The following is a 20,438-nucleotide window of genomic DNA, read 5'->3' as shown; positions in this document are numbered from 1 at the left end:
TGATCAAGTAAATCCTCTCCGGAAGTGTAGCCAGAGTCTCCTGGAGGGAGAGCGAGCAATTTGTGAATAGATCTATTCGGGACTGACAATCCCACACCTTAACTGCTAGCTACAGTTAGGCGGGCACGCCTGGGGTGACAAATTCTGTATATCATTCGACGTCTGACTAACGTCAAGGAGGTCTCGTTGTCATATCAGCATGGTTACCCGACTCACAATACGTATTAATATAAACTTATTCACAGCTAGGTTTTTGTTTAGAATCTATATCTTGTTCGGGATGATAATCCCATGGTCTTGTATCTATATTCGTTCGGGATGGTAATCCCATGGTTTTATATCTATATCTCGTTCGGGATGGTAATCCCATGGTTTTATTTCTATATCTTGTACGGGATGATAATCCCATGGTTTTATGTCTATATCTTGTTCGGGATGATAATCCCATGATCTTGTGTCTATATCTCGTTCGGGATGGTATTCCTATGGTTTTGAAACTAACTCTTATACGGGATGATAATCCCATGATTTTTATCAAGCTATCTTATACCTATTTTCGGGATAGTGATCCCATGGTCCTTATCGAATTATCTTATAACTGGTTCGGGATGTTAGTCCCAAGGTTTTCAAAATACTTTCTATCTATAGTTCGTCTAAATTATAGTTTTGTATATTAAACTATACTATGTGTTATTCAAATAAATCTTGCATTTAGGAAAATATGGGATTTTCCTGGGGTTAACTTATAACTTGTAACAGAACTGTAATGAAAGATAACTTAACTACTTCACATAAGAAAATATGGGATTTTCTTGGATATCAAACCTTTTTGGAATACTAAAGGAAACCGAAACATTTTCACAAAACAAAACCGCTTATGAACTCACCAGCTTTATGCTGATTTTCAAACTGCTTGTATTCTCAGGTCCAAGTTAGACAGGTACCCGGCGATATCTTTTGGTGAAGACGGAGTGTTTCGAAGAGTTGTCTCTTTTGTTCATATGATATATGTATAACTTTTGTACAATTTACTTTTGAACCAAATGTAAACTTTCATATATATGTAGTGTAATGGTTGTTTACTGTGATTACTATGTACATTGGATTTGATACTCAACGTGGAGTCAACCCCGGGAACGTTTCCGCCTTTGGTTTTCGGGGTGTGACAGATTGGTATCAGAGCCCTTGTTTATAGTGAACAAAGTATACCAAACCTTACATGGTATAAAACTATAAACATTAAGGGGCCTAAGTGCTCTGAATTAAAAGTATCCTACAAAATATAAGTATTTTCAAAAGTATTTAAGTATGCCAATCCGTCGAAATCCGTAACTACAAGTGGAACAAAACATAAGTAAATGGGTGTTGTACGCTACGGTTAAACCTGGGCAGTTATGTAGTCGTGTCTAGGGTCAATATAGCCTGGCCAACTATATTCATTCGAGACACGGCCAACATGTGCTTGGGAGTGACTGTAGTATGAGGCATACCTAAAACTTACCCAATATCCCAAACAACAAATCGTCGCTGCAGCGAACCATGAAATACTATGGGAGTATTTCTCGAGCCGATCCTTTATAGAAAATCCTCGTATACGCGTTATTCCTTGATTATTTCTCTAGCGATAAAATGTTCTATCTTGATAACTCCTTTCTGCTTTATCGCTTAGTATGATGCTATATTTGCCATGATGAGATATCTCCTGTCCCATATCTCTTGATTCAATTCAGAGGACTTATGATCCTCTCTTTCCTGATCTTTTTAGATCAAGATGCCTCCAAGAAAGAGACCCAGCTCAACGAACAACAACAATCCTCCTCCGCCACCACCTCCTATTCAAATCGATTTGGAAACACTTCAAGCAACCATTTCTGCTACCATATCAGCTCTCTTACCTCAACTAAACTCTAGGGGTTCAGGAGATGGAACCTAAAACCCAGATGATAGCCAAGGACACCAAAAAGGGGATTCTTATAAAGACTTCATGAACGCAAAACCGACATTCTTCGATGGCACAGGGGGTGTCATTGCCTTAACCCGATGGTTCGAGAGAATCGAATCAATCTTTGAAATATGTGGTTGTTCGAAGTCTGATAGAGTCAAGTTTGCCGCCTGTACCTTCCTAGACAAAGCCCTGACTTGGTGGAATGGCCGAGTTAAATCCTTAACTTTACCTGTAGCCAATGCTATGGGTTGGGAAGCTATGAAGGAGCTTCTTCTCGCAGAATATTGCCCTCGGGGCGAACTCCAGAAGCTAGAACACGAACTTTGGAACCTTAAGATGAAGGGTTCCGACATAGCTGCTTATACCTCAAGATTCGACGATCTGGCGTTACTTTGTTCGGGAATGGTTACCCCGGAGAGTAAAAAGATAGAGAGGTTCATCTGGGGGTTGACTCAGCCAACAAAAGGGAATGTCTTGGATGCGAAGCCAGACACTTATGACGGTGCCAAATGTCTTGCGAAAATCCTGATAGATCACGAAGACAACTCTGATGAAGAAGCTACTACCCCCGAGCTAGTCGCCAGTGGAGGCGGAAGCAAAAAGAAATCCTGGAACAAGCGGAAGGCCCAGAGTACGCAAGGGTCTTCTAAGAAACAGCAAACGGTAGCAGTCCATGCTGCTACTGCCCCTGTCGCTGTTTCAGTTGTAGGTTCCACAGCCCAAACTCCCGCCAGTGGATACACTGGTACCCTTCCTTGGTGTGGTAAACGCAACTACCACCACCGCATTCCTGGAACATGTCGCGAAAGGATCTGCGACAACTGTGGCAATAAGGGCCATCTTGCGCGAACCTGCAGAAAACCAGCCAAGCCAACGAACCAATCATCCGGAGTGGGAATCAGTCCGGCCTGTTACAATTGTGGTGAAGCGGGGCACTTCAAAAGGAATTGTCCCAAGACAGCTACAACCACAAATCCCTCTGCTGCCGCAGGTATATCTCTCTATGATAATTCTTATACCTGCAACTCTTTTAGATTTTAGTACAAAAAGGGAAACTTGTTATCTATCTATTCGAACGTTTTCTAAACTCAATCCTTCGCATGTAATCGAAACGTATACCGTCGAGACGACTAACTAATGAGATAGAGAACACTAACTTCGTACCTATAGATTGAATCCTCAGTTCGGAGGACTGTTCTGTTCCATTCGATTTAAAAAGGGAGAAACTTTCCATGAAAATTGCTTTGATGCTATGTTTAACATGAAATGACCGAGTCTCATTCATGTTGTTATCTTTACTTTCGAAAGGGTCGCCCGTCTAGATCTTTCCTCGGCCCTGTTCTCGTGAACTTCGGCATCAAACTTTCGTATCATTCTATGCCGGAGAACTCAAAAGTTTTCCCGATATGAATTACCACGCATCCCTCGTTTCTGTGATCATTGAGAAACGGGAAGTTAGCAGCTCTTCCCTCTAAATGTCTATCCCGAAGGATTTCTGGGAGTTTCTTTCGAGCGTCCAGTTTAGTCTCACATCAGACCTTTCGAGATCTTCGTAGAGATCGATTCTGCAACCGTCAAGTTTTGGATGCCCTTAGAGCTTGGTAACATCTATCTAGACCATCACGTCTCGAATCCTTAGAAGCGTCTGCCCAACGAAACCCTAGTGATTCCTTGAAGAAACCGAAGTCGTTCAGGGTTGGAACTTCAATGAGAAAACAGATTGATATCGTATATTGAGAGAGTCAAGAAACGAAACCAAGACATGTCCCGATAATGAGAATTCGTTAGAACGCCCAACGGAGACCAAATTCCACTTGAGAAGGTGAAGATCCGATACAACAAACCATTCGTATCTCATTCCAATCCATGACCTATATCTTATTCTTTGAATTTCGGGACGAAATTCCCTCTAACGGGGGGATAATGTAACAACCCGAAGTTGTTCATCGCCGAAAACCCATTCTACCCGTATAACTCGTCGGAGATCGAAATGTCCCGATATCGTTTTTGGGTTTAGTTAACAAAAATTATATGTTTATTATCATTTAATGAGGGTCCAAATCATTTAGGAACTCATGAATTTAACCCAAAACATTTATTTCATAAGTTTTAGAAACGTCCCCGCCGGGTGACGGAAACTCAATCGGGTACGACCTAAAGCTTCGTTTAAGGCCGGTATCGGGTAGAATTCCACCGTGTCCAAGTTTTAGGAACTATATAAACATGTTTAACCTCTCATTTGAAGCTTTTTCCTTCTCTCTCTACTCTCTCTCTAACCTCTCTCCTAAATCCAAAGATTAAGGGTCCAAAACTCAATTTTAAGGCCTCAAATCCTTAAGGTACCTTCCTAGCCTTAATCTATAGCATGATTGGCTTCCAAATTTGACATTTAATCATGAAATAGGACAACATATGTGATTTTACGGCCCAGGAGGCTGCCTAGGCCGTAAACACCAATTTGAAGGGTTTTAAGCCCTTAAACTCCTTCCTAAACTCATTTGGACTTTAGATATGGCTAAGGGACTTCAAGATATGGACTTAGAACATTTAAAAGTTTGATTTTGAGTCATTTGAAGGAGTTTACGGCCAAGGCATAAGCTTGGGCCGTAAACTCATGTATATGGGGTTTTTCATTCCCTTAAACCCTTCCAAATCACTAGTATGGCTTAGATATGAATTATAGAACAATGGTTTTAGCATTTGGACACTTGAAACATGATTTTTGGGGATTTAGGTGAGTTTACGGCCAAGGCATGTGCTTGGGCCGTAAACTCCTCAAAACTTGGCATAAATCCAATTCTAAGGTGTTAGAAAGCCATCCAACACCACCAAAAGCCTTGGAATAAATCAAAGGACCAACCAAAAAAAGTTTAAGGGCCTTAAACACATCATTTGTGGGATTTCTAAGAGTTTACGGCTAAGGCTTGTTCTTGGGCCGTAAACTCCATAATTTATGGTGTTAGAATGCTAACTAAACACCCCTAAAGCCTTTAGATGAATTTTAGAAGCCATTCTATGCAAGTTTTAGACCTTAAAACACCTTGTAGCACCCTATAGAAGAGTTTACGGCCATGAGGGGGGTCTCATAGGCCGTAAACTCCATAAACTCCTCAAATGTCCCTTGCAAACTCATGTTAGGCCTTGGAATAATTCTATTAATCACATGTGATTTGTTTTGGAACCATTTAACACCATTTTCATGAGAAAATAGGAGTTTACGGCCAGGAAGCCATGCTAGGCCGTAAACTCCCATAAAAGGGTCTATTTTATGCTTTGAAATCATTTCAAGTCCTTAAACCAAGTCTAGAAATTATCCCCTAAGTGTTAGAAGTCATTTAGCACCATAAACCACACCCACAATGAGTTTACGGCCGTAAACTCATGGGGAATGGGTGTTTTAGACCAAAAACTCTTATATTAGTTTACTCATGGGGAGTAAACTCAAGTCCCAAGTCCCTAGTGTCATTTCACGTCCTTAAACGCCACCCGGGTCCCTCCAAACACTTGTATCGGAGTGTTTTCGCGACTAGAAACAATTGTCCCTATCAAATAATCAATCTAAGTCCTAATTAGATACAAATGTGTATCTTTACATTATAATTAGGAACCTCGTGTATATACAAGCCCCGGATCAACTCTTAGCGTTCAAATTGACACATTTCTCGTCCGGTGAGTTCATACCCCTACGCCTTTTTCACTGTTTTTAACTGTTTTCAGGGGGAATACAAGCAAACCATAACTGTTTTTGAATTATAACATCGATGTATTTCAAATAATATCTGGCAGACTTATAAACTCTTTTACTCCTTATGTATTATGTTGAGCATAAGGAATGATTTATCGATTACAACTAAATGGATTTTAGTTAAGAAAATAATCAAACTAATCAAATTATTATGGGAATAATTTGGGGTTCTATGTTTCTCTTTATATCATGTACCGATATCTGTATTAAGTTATTAGATAAACTAGGTCTGATTCAGTTTATCTCCGTATCATTTGAATGTTTTGCCAGATAATTTCATAGTATGTAACCATTTTCACTGTGCCATGTCTTAAAATCTTTGTATGTCTGTTATCGTATGAGAATCCTATGAATAGTTTAATACTAGCTTTTGAGATATTCACTACCCTTTATGGATGATCAAGTAAATCCTCTCCGGAAGTGTAACCAGAGTCTCCTGGAGGGAGAGCGAGCAATTTGTGAATAGATCTATTCGAGACTGACAATCCCACACCTTAACTGCTAGCTACAGTTAGGCGGGCACGCCTGGGGTGACAAATTCTGTATATCATTCGACGTCTGACTAACGTCAAGGAGGTCTCGTTGTCATATCAGCATGGTTACCCGACTCACAATACGTATTAATATAAACTTATTCACAGCTAGGTTTTTGTTTAGAATCTATATCTTGTTCGGGATGATAATCCCATGGTCTTGTATCTATATTCGTTCGGGATGGTAATCCCATGGTTTTATATCTATATCTCGTTCGGGATGGTAATCCCATGGTTTTATTTCTATATCTTGTACGGGATGATAATCCCATGGTTTTATGTCTATATCTTGTTCGGGATGATAATCCCATGATCTTGTGTCTATATCTCGTTCGGGATGGTATTCCTATGGTTTTGAAACTAACTCTTATACGGGATGATAATCCCATGATTTTTATCAAGCTATCTTATACCTATTTTCGGGATAGTGATCCCATGGTCCTTATCGAATTATCTTATAACTGGTTCGGGATGTTAGTCCCAAGGTTTTCAAAATACTTTCTATCTACAGTTCGTCTAAATTATAGTTTTGTATATTAAACTATACTATGTGTTATTCAAATAAATCTTGCATTTAGGAAAATATGGGATTTTCCTGGGGTTAACTTATAACTTGTAACAGAACTATAATGAAAGATAACTTAACTACTTCACATAAGAAAATATGGGATTTTCTTGGATATCAAATCTTTTCGGAATACTAAAGGAAACCGAAACATTTTCACAAAACAAAACCGCTTATGAACTCACCAGCTTTATGCTGATTTTCAAACTGCTTGTATTCTCAGGTCCAAGTTAGACAGGTACCCGACGATATCTTTTGGTGAAGACGGAGTGTTTCGAAGACTTGTCTCTTTTGTTCATATGATATATGTATAACTTTTGTACAATTTACTTTTGAACCAAATGTAAACTTTCATATATATGTAGTGTAATGGTTGTTTACTGTGATTACTATGTACATTGGATTTGATACTCAACGTGGAGTCAACCCCAGGAACGTTTCCGCCTTTGGTTTTCGGGGTGTGACAACTTGGAACTGTGGCTTAACTTTTCCTCGATGTACGGATTCTGTCCTTAATTCCGGTTGGATGGGGCGACTGGTAAATTCCGATAAATTAGGTCTGTAGAATATCATTTTCTTTCTTTCCATCTGTTAGACATATGTTGTCTCCTTTGCGTGACTTCCAATCCGACCTGGTACACAACATATATAACTCTATTTCTCTGCAAGTTATATATGTGAAATACTTCTTATCTGTTAGCCATATGCTGTCTCCTCTGCATGACTTCTAATCCGACCTGGTACACAGCATATGCAACCTTCTTCTTCTCAACCCCTCTGAAGTAGTAACTGATAGAATTCTGAATCTCTTCTCTCTCTGAATGGTTGTCTGCTCACCCGGTGTAAGGAGTACTCTGGAAGTTCTTGATGGCTGGGGCATATCAGAAAGCGGGAAACACGTTCCAGTACACTTAAAATTGAACTCATACAAATTGTCTACAGATTTCGCTGCTCAATTTAGGTGGACAACAATATCCCTGGTCGTCAGATTAATGGACCTTAAGATATAGTATCTAAGGAATTAGGATCAGAAATAAATTTTAGGATTTTAAGTTCACCCTGTCTTGTAACAAATAGTATGACCTAAATTTGTCATAATTTTTCGTGTTTAAGTGGACCACAATACCGACGATCGACCAGACAAAGATGTGAATATGGAAGGTACCAACAAGTGGATAAAGGCTGTCTAAAAGCTTTGATCCCAAATCACTCTTAAAGTTAGATATCATTTTTATTTTTGTTAAATTTATCATAGTTTCTTCTAATTTAAATATTAGGGGAGAATTAAAAATTAAAAACAATGAAAATAAAAAAAATTAAAAAAAAAATAAAAAAACAGAAAAATTCAAAAATCAAAGAAAAATCAGAAAAATGAAAATCCAAAAATAGTTTTATTTCTGTTTTATTTCTTGTTCAGAAAAATCAAAAATCCAAAAATATTTTTGTTTCTTTTTTAATTTGTGTGCTAAGTTTTCTTTTAGATTTGTTTTGTCTTGAAAAGTGATTTCAGGTATAGATAAGACTCATGGAGTTTGTGTTGAAGATTTCTGAGCCAAAGCCTCGTCCGTGAGCATTGAAGAATTCACATTCGAAGGAGCAAGAAATGAAGATTATTCTTTCAACATTCAATCCTTCAACTCCAGAAGCAAGGGGAAGCTGCAATTGAAGATTATGTGACGGATTGCATTGAAGCCTCCTCAATCAGTCTGTTGCTATCTTTGTACCTGCTGAAGTGATCCAGAAGATTTGTTCTCTTTGATGTTCTCTCTGAAGTTTCTCAAGCTGAAAGCGCTATCTTTCAAGAATCAGTACATCAAGCATCCTCACCCAATGTGCGTTCAATGCCAAATTCTGAAGAAAACCTTAAGTGCTCAAGATGAAGTCATTCATTGAAGATTCATATGTTCATCCTGATGCTGTGAAGAAATCGAAGGTTAAAGCTGAAGCAAAGCTCCCATTGAAGATTGACAAGAAGAGCCAGCTACTTTTTAGGGGAGCTTGTTGGGTCATTAAGAAAATAAAGCTATAAACCAAGGGGGAGATTGTTGGGTCAAAATATGGTTTATACTTTTCTTTTCTGGGCAAATGTATTTTTCTGTAATAGTTTTGGAGTTTACGGCCGTAAGCCCATTTACGACCCATGTTATCCGGCCCATGTTCTCCAAGTATAAATATAGGTGTTAGGGTGAGGAGTAATGATTGATGAACGCGAAGAGAGTTTACGGCCAGAGAGAGAGAAGAACTATTGTGTGTTAGTGTGTGTGTGAATCTCTTGTATCCGGATCATCATTCTATTCATTAATACATTGAGATTCATCATCTTCTTCTTCTCCTTCTCTTCTATTTGATCTGACATCATCCGTTTGATTGGGATTCCGCACCATCAAACGGATCTGATTGATACACAGGCAAATTAGGGACTTACAGTGATATGCTTGTGTTGATTGATTTTACTTAGCATGCTTGAATTAATTATTTGATTGCTTTGAATTCTTATTTTGTGTAGTTAGTGAACATAAATTTGCATGAACTTGAATACCTAATAATATAGTGAACACTAGTTTATTGGAGCTGAGATCAAACCAATCTTAGATTAGTAATTGAATCATTAAATCAAGTTGTGTTAGAGAACTCATATTATGACTGTAATTGTGTTTTGATTAATCAATCTTTCATAGCTCCAATCTTATTTAATAATTGATATTGTATTAACTATTGTATGACCATAAATAGATTTACAATTGATTAATAATTAGTAGATTTAGAACTAAATAGCTAATACTTCATTGATTGGTCACCAACAGTCATAGTCATAGCTAATTTATAACCGTTGAGTGAAAGCGGATTCGAACTAACAGAAGTGTTTTGTTTATTGATTGAGTTTTTGTTAAAGTATTAAGTTAGTCTGATCTTGCAAAATCAGATAAAAAACCCTTTTTAGTTTATTAATAGTTAGATTAATTTAGTAGAGAATAAATTAATTAATAACACCGTTCCCTGTGATCGACACCCAACTTACCAAACTATTCTATAATTCGACTAGGTACACTGCCTAGGTGCATTTTAGTTAGTTAGTTAGGTTATAAATTATAAAATTAGTGGGTACTATCGTGCACATCAAGTTTTTGACGTCGTTGCCGGGGAACGGCTTAGTTTATTATTTATTTATTTGCTTTAGGTTAATCAATCCTTTTGTGGGATAAACCTGCAAAAAATTAATTTTCCAGCAAAGTTGTTATTAGCATTAGTTTTTATTTTTCAGTTTTCACGACGTGAGGGCACCTCTCACAACGTGAATTTATTAGTTATCATCTTTTATTCATTTAGTAGATATTTTTATTAATTCTTTTTTTTAGTTTCTAGGAAGGTTTGATTTTTTTCAGATTATAGAACTCACGACATGAGTTTATAGACTCACGACGTGAGAACTGTGATTTTTAGCTTTCTTTAGTTTTTAGTTTATTTTTCTATTTTAGTTCATTTTTACGTTGTTTTTTTTAGTTTGCAGGAGTTCATGACCAGAGGCTCCAACACACCTTTGGTGCCACCACTTAAAGATCCGGAGTCAGCACTTCACAAAAACAAGAATAAGAACGAGAAGGAAGATCACACGCCAAAGAAGACGCCATTGCAAGAACTAAAATCAGCTTTTTCAAGGAAGTCGGGAAAGAAGACAGAAGAATCAAGTTCAACCCCAAAGGAGTTAAGCAAAGTAGAAGAATTTGGTCCAGTTTCTAATCCACACGAATATGAATACGAGTCAGACCCAGAATTCGAAATATTTGCAAGTGAGCCCGAAGACAAGCAAGAGAACGGAATGGCAAACATTGAGGAGATGTCCATGGGAGCTTACAAGAAACAGATACGAAAGGATGTGGGTCCCGGTTTAGTCTAACCCGCAATACCTGCCACTGCCACATTTGAGCTGAAGGGGCACATCTTGACTGCACTGAAGGATATCCCATTAATGGGAAGGATCATGAGGATGCTTTTAAGCATCTCGATGAAGTCAATGACATTGCGGATTACTTTAATGTCCCAAATGTCAATAGAAACACTGTCTTGCTTAGGATGCTTCGCATTACTTTTAAGGGAGCTGCTAAAGAGTGGTTAAAATCACTTCCACCGGGTACGATCACCACTTGGGCTCAAATGTGTGAGCAGTTTCTTGACCAATTTTTCCCACCATCCAAGATAGCTAAACTCTAGAAGGCAATAACCAAGTTTGAACAACAGCCGGGGGAGTCATTATACGAAGCATGGGAGCGTTATAAAGGCTGGCTCAAAAATTGCCCTCAACATGATCTTAATGTCCAACAAGAGATGTCAATCTTCTATGATGGGGTCAACGTTATGACAAGGCAACTCCTTGATTCTCAAGGACCTTTGACAAAGAAAAATCCAAGGGAGGTCAAGGAGGTTATTGAAGAATTTGCGAAGCACTCTCGTGAGTACCACAACCCTAGGCAAGATGGAATCAAAGGCAGTGGAGGTGCACAAACTAAAGAAATAGCAGCTATGATGGCTATGCTGAATAATATGGATCGAAGGTCAACACAAATGGACCAATCAATTCATGCTATAAGAGTTGGTTGTGAACGGTGTAATGGTCCACACTTGACCAAGGACTGCAATTTGGATGACTATGGGAATAAAATGGCTCAAGTATGCTACTCGAGTGGGGACAAGTACGATGAAGATTGGAGGAAACCGAAGAAAGAGTGGCTGCCATATGAAGAATACAAGCAAAAGGAAGAGAAGTATAGGCAAACAAGCCGAGGCTTCTACAAAAAGGAGCAGCCACCAGCGGAGAAAAAACCCGATCTAGAGACCATGTTTGTTAAGTTTATGGAAGCTTCAGAAAATAGACACGAGGCTACTGATTCTTCTATTGATGAAAAAAGAACTTTGATGAAGAATCATCACACAATGATGGTAGAACAGCAAGCTTCAATAAAAAAAATCAACAAGCCTCCATCAATAATCTTGAAGTGAAACTTGGTCAACTAACCACTTTGGTTCATGAGAAGATGTCCCCGAAAAATCCTGAAAATAAGACACAATCTCATGTAATGGCCATAGATATTGAAGAAGAGGCCATCTTTGAGTTCCTTGAAGCATTAGAAGTGGAGCCACAGCAGCCTGATCCAAAGTCGAAGAAGGCCAAGCTCGAAAATCAAAATGTTGCTGAAATAGCGATCTCACGACGTAAGACATATAAGCTCACGACGTGGACCCGTCCTGAACAGAAAGATTCCGTTTTAGCATATCGACCACCTTTGCCGTTTCCTTCCCGAGCTACCCTTAGTCCACTGGAAAGAGAGCATATAGATTTTATTAAGCACGTGAAGGTTATCCCGATTAATACTCTATTTGTCAAGTCGTTGTCCAAAATTCCCAAATATGAAAATTTTTTACAAAACTTGATAGACACTCGTCAACAACTAAAGAAGAATTCTAAAGTTATTCTAAGTGAGCAAAGTTCAAGGGATGTATTAGGAGACATACCTAAGAAGATGGGGGATCCAGGACGCCTCACTCTTCTATGTGAGTTTGGGAACAACATGAAGGTTTATGCTTTAGCCGATTCTGGGGCTAGCATAAATTTGATGCCTTACTCATTTTATCAGAAGCTGGATAGTCAGAAGTTGAAGGCTACAAGAATGACTATTCACATGGTGAACCGTTCAGTGACTCAGCCCCGGGGCATTGTGGAAGATATTTTAGTAAAAATTAGGAAATTCATTTTTCCAATAGACTTTGTGGTATTGGACATGAACGAAGATCCCAATGTACCAATTATTCTTGGTCGCCCGCTACTAAACACTGCTGGAGCTCTTGTTGATATTTGGGAGTCTAAGCTCACCTTGAGGTTTGCTAATGAAAAGGAAATTTTTGGGATGGAAGATGGATTTCAAGGGAATCATGCTCAAGAAGAGGTGTTCAACATTGATGAAGACAATGAACTTGAAGAATTAGAGAAGCTCATGGAAGAAGAGATCAAGACAATTCATCAAATCAAAAGAACAAAACCAAGAGCATTTGTTCCATATTTAGTTGAAGTTATTGCCTACATGAGTCCAATTTCTTGGGTAAGCAAGGAAGATGATTGTAACATCGTAAAATTTCAAACAAATTTTCGCATTTTGAAAACACTTTATTTCACAATAATATAAAACTCATTGTTCCACATATCCAAACATAAGTTAAAATCCCAAGATCAAAAACATATAAAACTCCGCGTGTGTGTACGGATCATGTCGGCGCCTTCCCACGATCATCACTGGTACCTGAAACACATATCACATAACACTGTAAGCATAAATTCTTAGTAAGTTCCCCAGAATACCAAATATAACACATATTAGCCACTCGAGGCTATAACTCTGTGGGCCCTCTGGCCCTAACTCTGTGGACCCTCTAGTCCTAACTATGTGAACCTTCCGGTTCTAACTCTGATATACACTGAATAGCATACAATAACTCTGTCACATAGAAATAATGCGGTGCAACACATCACATAAATAGCATACAATAACTTTGTCACATAACTCTAATTACCACTCAAGGTAAAGTATAGTGAGAAGACTCACCTCGGGTATCTCTGGTAAATCTCTGACTCGGGTATACACTGATCTAGCCTCTGCCTAATCACATAAACAATCATCTCAATCAATAACGGCTCTCCAGACTAGACTAGACTCTCAAATGTCCTCTAAGATGGCTAAAAGACCATTTTACCCTTCAACCGGTCCACAAGTCTAATTGTTGACCAAACCCTAAAAGTCAACAAAAGTCAACGGTCATAATTCGACCAAACTCGTCGAGTGCACAAATGTGACTCGGCGAGTCTAGGCATGTCCTTCATACTTCTGGCACTTACTTGACTCACTGAGTCAACCCTCCACTCTTCAAAACATCACTAATTGTGAATCGCGGGACAACCCGTCCCAACTCGTCGAGTCCGGCTCTTGACTCGGCAAGTTTAGCCATTAACTCAAGTACTCTAAATCCCCTCTGGCTCACCGATTCATTTCCCCCAACTCAGCGAGTCATCAACTATGTGATCCTCGGGCAAACCCACTCCTACTCGTCGAGTAAGTTCCTGGACTCGGCGAGCTCATGCCATGCTCAAACTCAAAAGACCTCCTGAGGTTAGATCTGTTCCTCTAATCCCTATATCTGACCTTCCCAACCATGATAATCACGTAATGTTCAGAACTTGATGCCCATGCAAAGGCCAAAAGACTCTATTTGAAGAAATAACCTCAAATATGACATCCTAAGCTCATGTATCCCAAAATCAATCATAAAGATCCAAGGGTTAAGGTCTCTAGACCTCTTTGGATCCAGATCCAAAGCCTAAATACAAAGAGGGACCAAATGCTCATCAAATCAAGCCTCTAAAGGGTCTAGAAAACCCTAGCTCCAAATATTAATACCAAAACTGAAGAAGGATCGATTCTATACCTCAAATACGAAGTCTTTGGCTCTAAAATCTTCAGAATAGCACCCTCTTCTGCTCCCTCTTTCCTTGGTCACTTCCTTCTTGCAAGAACAACAACACAAGGTTCAAAAATGGCCTTTCCTTCCTCACAAACGCTCTAGCTCTCTTAGGGTTTCTCTCAAGGGTCTAGTAGCAGCAACTGAAGTCTATAAGAGCCTTTAAATAGGTCCCAAGCCCTAGAAATTAGGGTTTCACTAAACAGCGTGGACTCGCCGAGTCTACAAGTCGACTCGTCAGGTCCGAACACCAAACCGGATAAGAACCCGCGATCCTACTCGGTGGGTCTAAGCATCAACTCGCCAAGTTCCTCCTAAAACTCAAAATGATGGATAATATGATATACCTGGGAATCCGGGTGTTACAATGATGAGACAACGAATGATGAAGAGGAGGTTACTTCAAAAGTAACAACTCCAGTATTGAGAGAAGAGAAGAATGCTATGGAGTACAAGAAACAAAAGGGACCAAACGCAAGCTTGATGAAGACGAGGTCAAAGCTAAATAGGAAAATTCAAAAAAGGCATACACAAGACGAGTTCAAGCTTACAAGAGGCGTTTCAAGGAACAAAAGATCCTAGTGGTGGATTCTTCAGAGGACTCAATGTAGGAGGCACGAAGTCCAGCTCATGACTCCAAGAAAAAGAAGCGCTTCTGGGGAGGCAACCCGAGTTCGGTTTGCAATTTTTCTTTTCTTTTTAGTTATTGCATTTTAGTCTTAGAAACATAGATCATATCATCCAACTCGCTTTATTCATAATTAAACACTAAGTGTAGGGTCCCTAAAAATGAAGTGGTGATAATTAAGAATTTAGTTAATAGACAAACTTGACTTAATAATTAAAAAAATTATGTGCAGGATTCACGATGTGAACAGTTAAGAATTCACGACGTGCATTCTGAATAATCCAGATAATATAAAAATGATGCATATCAGCCCATTTTCTATTAAATTAATTGGCCCAAGACTAATACCTTATTGATAAGGAATGCATGGCCCAACATTAAGCCCAGCCAGGACTCACGACGTGAATCCTTAAGGATTCACGACGTGAGTTTTGAAAAACACGAGACCACAGATTAAAGGGATAAGAATCAGTTTGGCCCTTTTTTCTTTATTCCCCACGAAGTGAAACACAAGATCTAGTCCCCCCTTGCTCCAATTTTGGCCGACAACACTCAGTTTTCGTTTTTGCTTACCTCATACTACAATCTAAGGTAATGATTCTTAACTCTTAAGTTTAATTTTTCTTTAATAGTTGAACTTAGGGTTAGGGTTTGTTAGTTAGATGAAATGTCGAATTTACTTCTTAAAATTCCCGTAATAGCCTTGGAATGTTTATGCTTTGTGCTTGGAAGTGGTATAGGAGTAAACCCCATTAATATTGTAACCAGATTTGCCCCTAATTTTTGCGATTCTGCTTGTTGATGTTGCAAACTCACGACGTGAACCCTAGGACTAGAAATTTTCAGTTCTGTTAATTTCTAATTTGTTGGATTGTTTCTTTTGGATATGTTTGTTTCTGTTTTTGCAGAAATGGCTCCTAGAAGAGAGATTCTAGCTAGAGTAGCAAGTTTACATCCCTTTTACAACTTCCCAACAACTACACCCCGAGATATATATACGCAATGGAATAATCGGTTGGGATGGCTTTACAACCAGGAGTTTGCTATTGCCCCCACTATTCAGTGGTCATGGTTGAGGGAGGTTGGGTTGGTGGATCGAATGTCCCAATATCTTACTAAGATATTTTTGGGCGATGCATTTTCCTTCACGTGCAAGGGATGGTACAATTTTTTTGCCATCCAAGAGCGGGTCTATAAAGAGTTATGCGTGGAGTTCTTTTCGATGATGACATTCCATGAGAATGTCCAAGATCCTACTTTTCCCCAAGCTTTGGTTTTCCGTCTAGGAAGGGAATATCGGGAGTGCAGTTTGGTGGAATTCTCTCGCAGAATGGGGTTGTACGAGGCTCATGAGACCATAACTCATGAGTTTATTTTATTTTTGAGGGACGCCACACGAGGTTATCCGAATGGTGTTTCAGGACCGGAGTTTTGGAGCAATATCGCAGCCGGTGTGTTCAATTACGGTGTATCTCCCGAAAGTAGTATCAAATCACTGATACATCGCCTTATCCATCGCCTTATTACCTTTTCTATTCACCACAAATGCCATGGTGATAATGTAACATCCCAAAATACAACTCAAATTTTTTTTTAATATAATAAAAATCATATGCTGAACGTCATATCATAAATCCATACGTCAAATATCTCAAACCATAATAAAATGTCGTGATACAACTATATCAAATCAAACTAAGTATCAAAACAATCTCCCAGGACAAAAACTGAAGTTGTGGTGTGTGTGATGCCATCATCCCGAGCTCTTCCCTTTACTTGCGGAAGTACCTGAAACCAAAACTGAAACTGTAAGCACGAAGCTTAGTGAGCTCCCCCAAATTACCACATACCATACAAACATATACAACTACTGGGCCTTGCCCACTGCATCGGACCGAAGTCTAGAAACTGCATCGGACCGAAGTCCGGAACTAACCAGGGCCTTGCCCTCTGCATCGGACCGAAGTCCAGAACTACTGAGGACTTGCCTCCTGCATCAGACCGAAGTCTGGAACTACTGAGGCCTTGCCTCCTACATCGGACCGAAATCCGGAACTAACTGCATCGGACCGAAGTCCGGAACTGACTGCATCGAACAGAAGTCCGGAACTACTGAACATAGCATAGCATAAACATATCAACTAACACAACAACACATACTGCCACTGCTTCGGGCCATAACCCATAACACATAACACACAAACCTGCCTGAGCCACGAAGGCGTCAAACATACTAACTACTGCATCGGACCAAGGTCCGGAAACTACTGCTAGCTAAACGAGCCGACATTGTGTCCTTAGACCCGTTCCTACTGGAAGGAAACTCACCTCGTGAACTGGCTGCTGAGTGTATGGCTCTGGAAGCTATCTACTGCTGCTACTCCGGTATCTCCCCGGCTACAATTCCACAAACACACTCAATCAAATATTCATAACTGCATTGGGGTAAAATGACTCTTTTACCCCTAGCTAAAGTCAACTCTCCCTATCAAAGTCAACTTATAGTTGACCTGACTCGGCGAGTTAAAAAGAAGAAAGGACCAAAAAGAGGAAGTGTAGAGCAAAGATCCAAGGCCAAAGTCAAAGTTCATTGAGGTGTGTCTCGGAATTATTCTGTTTTGTGCTTAAAACCTCCATTAGAACACCTCTAACGCTAGTTTAATGTATTTTCAAGGCTTTATAGTTGTATGGATGCCTTGTTGGGTAGAGATATCCCTAGATCTGCTCATTTAAGAGTTTTAGAACCCTAATCTATTTCCTTTTTCGAAGTTGCCTTGCATGAGAACCCTAGATCTAGCCTTTATTATGCTTTTTGAGCCTTTTAATCTTCATGGATGCTTATGGGCACGTAAAGATAGAATCTTTACGTTTTAATCGAGCATAAGAAGCCCAGATCTACAAGTTATCTGCGATGGATTCAAGCAGAATCGGGTTTTTAGTAACTGCATGCATGCGACTCGGCGAGTCGTTCTTCGGACTCGGCGAGTCGAGCCGCGAGTTCCTGATTTTTTCCCTTTTGAGTGATTCCGAGTGGGGACCAGTGAGTAGTAGAATGGACTCAGTGAGCCGGAGGTCAGACTCAGTAATGGAGGGACTCGACGAGTTGTTCATACAGCTCGGCGAGTCCAAGGCAATCTTCAAAGATTCACGAACAACTCGTCGAGTTGTTCATACAACTCGGCGAGTCGGATGCAGATAGCCTGAGTTCTAGAATCGAAAGGGAACTCGTCGAGTTGATGCCATACTCGACGAGTAGAAGCGAACAGGGTTGAGAAGTGAGAGTAGGGACTCGGCGAGTTGGAGGCCCAACTCGACGAGTCAGGTCAACTGTAAGTTGACTTTGACCGGGAGAGTTGACTTTAGCCAGGGGTAAAAGAGTCATTTTACCCCAATGCAGTTATTAGTATTTGATTGAGTGTGTTTGTGGAATTGTAGCCGGGGAGATACCGGAGTAGCAGAAGATAGCTTCCAGAGCCATACACTCAGCAGCCAGTTCACGAGGTGAGTTTCCTTCCAGTAGGAACGGGTCTAAGGCCACAATGCCGGCCCGTTTAGCTAGCAGTAGTTTCCGGACCTCGGTCTAATGCAGTAGTTAGTATGTTTGAAGCCTTCGTGGCTCAGACAGGTTTGCGTGTTATGTGTTCCGGGTTATGGCCCGAAGCAGTATGCAGTATGTGTTGTTGTGTTAGTTGATATGTTTATGCTATGCTATGTTCAGTAGTTCCAGACTTTTGTCCGATGCAGTCAGTTCCGGACTTCGGTCCGATGCAATTAGTTCCGGATTTCGGTCCGATGCAGGAGGCAAGGCCTCAGTAGTTCCGGACTTCGGTCCGATGCAGGAGGCAAGGCCTCAGTAGTTCCGGACTTCGGTCTGATGTAGAGGGCAAGGCCCTGGTTAGTTCCGGACTTCGGTCCGATGCAGCTTCCGGACTTCGGTCCGCTGCAGTGGGCAAGGCCCAGTAGTTGTTATATGTTTGTATGGTATGTGGTAATTTGGGGGAGCTCACTAAGCTTTGTGCTTACAGTTTCAGTTTTGGTTTCAGGTACTTCCGCAAGTAGAGGGAAGAGCTCGGGATGATGGCATCGCACACACCATAGCTTCAGTTTTTGTCCTGGGAGATTGTTTTGATACTTAGTTTGACTTGATACAGTTGTATCACGACATTTTATTATGGTTTGAGATATTTGACGTATGGATTTATGATATGACGTTCAGCATATGATTTTTATTATATTAAAAAAAATTGAGTTGTATTTTGGGATGTTACAGATAAGGTTACTAAGGCCAACTTGTTCTTTTTGTCGTGCATTTTCCAGCCCGGCGTGTGCTGTAACATTCCATATTTCTTGGCCCGATACTAGGCGGAGTATGCTACGAGTGCTCGTCCCGGGAGCCCCATTTGTGGAGGGCACTTTGTTACGCACTTGGCCCGATCTTATGGCCTAATTGTTTCCGACATCACTCGTTTTTTGACATGCTTGGAGGGGAACGAGTTTAGTACGGGGTATTTAGAGACAATGAAGGTAGTCAAGAATTATGGAACACATTCGGGAATTCTTGAGAATAATGATGATGGTGATGACCAGCCGGCCGACCAACCTGAACCACAACTGAGGCCGAGGCGCAAGAACTTAAGAGGAAGGGGAGAACGAGGGCAACCAATGCATCCACCTGCATCCATGGTAGGAGCACCTTTTAGGGTGATATGGCTGGTTATTTTGACCAGATATCTTTGAGTGTCAACTGGATTGGTGGCACCATGGAGAACGTCGTTCGACACCTTGGTGTGGAGCAGCCGCCTCATTTGGTGTATCATTACCCGATTTGCCCGAGGTGGACGGAGTATCGAGGACATGGAGGTGACGGAGCGGGCACTAGTGGGGTGAACGAGGATGACGAGGATGATTGATCGTTTCCTTTATTATTTTAGTTGTATTTGGTTTCGTTTTATTTTCTTTTTATTTGTTTGGGATTGTAAAACTATTTAGATATTAAGTTACTTTTTCTCTTCTTGGTTGTTATTTTTCAGCATTACTAGGAGCGCGTATAAATGATGTCGAGATACGAGTGCATATGTGTTTAGCCGGGAGTGTTTAAAGTCTAGGGTTGAGACCCATAATTTAAATTAAGTGTGGGGTGAGTCAAGTAAGAAGAAAGTTGGAGAGAAGAGTTGAAATTAATAAGGTTAGAAGAGTCTTAATCCATTAAGACATGGGGTTAAATATAAGAAGTGAGAAGAAAGGTTAGAAGAAATACATTTATGAGATTCCAGTTTTCACGTCGTGACTCTTTTGTTGTTCACGTCGTGAGTCAGTATATGGTGACTTTCCAGAACCCGCTTCCAATCGAATTCACGTCGTGAATCTTAACACACTCACGTCGTGACTTTGTAATTCTCACGAAAAGAATCTTATTTTTCCATATTCCTTATGTGGTTCACTACCATTCTTTTGGGAATATTATGAAGATAATCATGGCTCATTTTCTCTACCATACAATGTGGCGTATGCTTTCCCAC

The 20,438-nt window shown here is 40.1% G+C and overlaps 1 non-coding gene across 1 annotated transcript; it reads right to left on the bottom strand.

The window, feature by feature from the left end:
* Window positions 1-10,988: 10,988 nt before the first annotated feature.
* LOC145096642 (small nucleolar RNA R71) lies at window positions 10,989-11,095 on the bottom strand. Its single transcript, XR_013704015.1, has one exon. It is a non-coding gene; the product is annotated as a small nucleolar RNA R71 (small nucleolar RNA).
* Window positions 11,096-20,438: the final 9,343 nt, after the last annotated feature.

Source organism: Lactuca serriola, chromosome 3 (assembly GCF_051521515.1).
Source record: "Lactuca serriola cultivar US96UC23 chromosome 3, Lser_US96UC23_V15, whole genome shotgun sequence".
NCBI classification, from domain to species: domain Eukaryota; kingdom Viridiplantae; phylum Streptophyta; class Magnoliopsida; order Asterales; family Asteraceae; genus Lactuca; species Lactuca serriola.
The sequence above is the reverse complement of the archived record's forward strand: the minus strand, read 5'-3'. Positions and strand labels throughout refer to the sequence as shown.